This window comes from Marmota flaviventris, chromosome 11 (assembly GCF_047511675.1).
Source record: "Marmota flaviventris isolate mMarFla1 chromosome 11, mMarFla1.hap1, whole genome shotgun sequence".
Classification (NCBI taxonomy): Eukaryota; Metazoa; Chordata; class Mammalia; order Rodentia; family Sciuridae; genus Marmota; species Marmota flaviventris.
In genome coordinates, this window is record NC_092508.1 from 79,264,446 (window position 1) to 79,267,811 (window position 3,366).

At 39.8% G+C, this 3,366-nt stretch overlaps 1 pseudogene; it reads right to left on the reverse strand.

The window, feature by feature from the left end:
- Nucleotides 1-822: 822 nt before the first annotated feature.
- Nucleotides 823-1,608, reverse strand: LOC114094756 (microtubule-associated protein RP/EB family member 1 pseudogene; annotated as a pseudogene).
- Between the last annotated feature and the right edge of the window lie 1,758 nt (nucleotides 1,609-3,366).

A 3,366-nucleotide genomic window follows, 5' to 3' on the forward strand; every position in this document is an offset into this window, starting at 1 on the left:
CTTCACTGATCATGCCTTTGCTAGAGGTCCAGCAAGAACTTGCAGCACAATCACCTGCTTGCTTACTTCCAATAGTAAGTAGCAAACTTAAGGAGCCAAAGAGGAATCTCCAATGGGCAAGGGGAGCAGAGAGGAGAAACATGTTATTTGTAAACTTAAAAACAGGAAGAGAGGACACAATCCTTATCCAAATCTCAGAGATGTGGTCAAGTTCCCCCAAATAGGGGTTAGATTAAAAAACTGGACAAAACATTTCCCATAAAGGACAATACATAGAAATTTCAGGAATGAATGAAAAAACCCACATCTCGGGGCTGAAAAATACTTTCTATTCATCCAGGCAACCATGCATCTTGCTTTTAGCAGGGATGCAATTGGTCAATGACACCAAATGGCTTTACAGAGAAACTTCTTAACTCTCCTTTTGAGCCAAAGCCTAGAACTGTGAGGATTTAAGCAACCCTGTAAGACCTGTGACAGCAGGTTCCAAAAGGTTCTGAGATCTGGCCCTTCTTTCCCAGACAAAATGTTAGACACATGTCATGTTACTCTATTTTGAAATATGGAAGCATACTTTAAATATTCTTAAGGCATTTGTTTATTGAAACATTCTCTGACAAGATTTCACATTAGTTTTAAACTCAAGTTGGTCTTTACATTTCTCTACTGAAGTCTCCACCTCAGAGGATTACATCAGAATACTTCCAGCAATCAGTTGACCACCATCCTCAAGGCAAGCCCCACCCATGGTCAACTTTTTTTGTTTGTTTCCCAGGGGAATCAACTAGATGTTAATTCTAGTTGCTCTGCTGGTGTAGGTTGTTAAAACTCTTCTTGTTCCTCCTTTGGGGCCCCTTCATTGGGTGTCACAAAGCCTTGGTCTCTGGCATAGAGAATGTCTACAATCCTCTGCAGTATAGGGTCACTTTCCCCCTCATTCTCCTGGCAAATCAATTCAATGTTCCTCAGCTTTCCGAAGTAGAAATCTCTCTCTTTCTCCAAACCTTCTACAGTATGCTTCAATACGTTGACCCGCTGCATCCATTCGGCTGCTTTGCTGTCCCCGTCTCCCATACCAGGATTCTTTCGCACCACCCCTGGGGCGACCTTGGGAGTTGCGGTAGTTTTCCGTGTCGAAACGGTTCTCTGGGGAGCCGCATTGCTGGAGTGGAGGGGTTTCTTCTGTTTGTTGGGAGCTGCAGCAACCAGGGAAGGAGTGCCTGCAGTTTCTCGACCTTGTCTGGCAGCTACAGGGTCATAGTCTTCTCCTTTATAGTTCGCATCAAAAAATTTCTTGAACCACTGCGCGAACTCAAAATTGTCCTGAAATTTTCCTTTCACTAATTTATCCACAGAAATTATTTTGTCAACTCCCATCTTCTTAAAACCTGCTTGTAGTATTTTGAAGTTCTGGATATATTCATGTTCTAGCTTGGCTTGGAATTTCACTTTCTTCAAGGCAATGGAGCCAGGGAATAGCATGTCCATAAACTGACAATAGGCAGCCCCCGAGCACAACTGTTTGATCTTGGTCACATTCAGCTGCAGAGACTCATTGATCCAGGCCAGCATGTCAAGTCGACTTAGGTCGGTACGGGTCACTGCCATCTTCCGTTGAGTCTTCCGACTCCTTCAAACTGCCGATCCTGCCCAAGCGTGGTGACCTCACCCGCCCCAACACCTCGTGACGTGCTGACGTAAGCCAGAATTAATTTTTAAAATTAAAAAAAATATATTTTTATTATAGATTAAATAAACCTATCTGCATGCTGCTCTTAGACGCACAGTGACAGAATAGTATTTCAGTTGTAGGTATTTCTCTCTTTTAAAAATCAATATACAGGATTTTTCCAAAAAAGGACCAGGAATAGGACCATACGAGTCCTCTGGACTCTATTATAAATTTCTGACTGTATGTGGTTAACATTAACAGGACATGCATTGGGGCCCATATGGAAGAAATTTATGCAATAAACATTTCTTGAATTACTATGACTGCTGAAGTTCCAGGTAATGAATCAATCATAGGTATATTCATTGTTATTGCTCAGGTGATAGGTTCATATTTCTGATTTATGAGGTAGTATTTATTTTTCCTCTATAAGGGGAAATGGTAGCTGTTTGAACAGAAAAACAAATAAGCAAGCTTACTATGTCATGTAGTATCTCCAGTTTTAGTGTCAACTGAGAAAATTTGAGAAATCTAGTCTGTGTAAAATCATGCCCCAATGAATAGTCATATAAATATTACTACCAAAAAAATTATCTGGAGGCAGCACCAACGGACCATGAAGATGACTCCCATCCAGTGAACAATTACAGGGCTCAGGAGAGTTAGATAAAAGCTTTCATCAAGTCCCTGACTGGGGCTCAAACTCCTGACCTCAGCAAAAGAGCAGCTTGTTGGCAGATGTGAAATGATAGAGTAAGTAGTGATGTCTCATGTTCATCTATTTTAAAGCTCTATTGAGAGGCTTCTGATTGTAGCTATGATGGAGGAGCTCTTATCGAATAACTTTTCATTGATATCAACTATAAAAGGTAAATAAAATACAAAACAAACCAACAACAGCAACAACAAAACAGTCTTTATAGAGTCACTGGAGAATAATCCAGACAGTTGGATTTGAGAGACTAAGGTCCCAAAGAGAAAGAAAAAATTTGAGGTGGGTCCTATGTTCACTGCTGCTTTTAACACTCAAGACCTGGGGCACAGGCTGGGAAGAAAGCAGCATCCTAGAGCTGCAGCAGCTTTACTGGGACAGAGATACAAAAGCTGGAATTTAGAGTTACTATGAACTAGAATTTGAATGTTCTTTGTGCTAAGAAGAGAATGCTGCAGAGAATTGTACCCAGCATTCGTTGTGCAGTTCTTCCTTGAGTCATTGATGACTTCTGGGCTCTATATGCATAGGATAAGACATACAGAAACTTAGAAGACTCCAGTTGCTAAAAGGCTAAAATAGCTAAGCTGCAGATGCTTTGGCAATCTGACTGTATGGAGAAAAAACTGGAATTTAGGCTTTCTAAGGTGTGTTCTTCATAACCACCCCAGACTTACATTTGAAACTCCTAACAGACCATGCTCCAGGAGAAAACATGAACAATGGAAAAATAAGAAACATCTCCCAACTATTTTATGTGACCAGCATAGCCTTGATATTAAAACCTAGCAAAGTTATTCAAAAAAGAAAAATTTAAAAATCAAATCCTTTTATAAATAGAAATTCAAATCCTCAAGACATTAGCAAATTAAATACATAGTAACCAAATTGACTTTATTCTAGCAATGCTTAATATTAAGAATTCAATCATAATATACTACAGTAAAAATATAAGAAAGCAACATGATAATCTAAATGGATG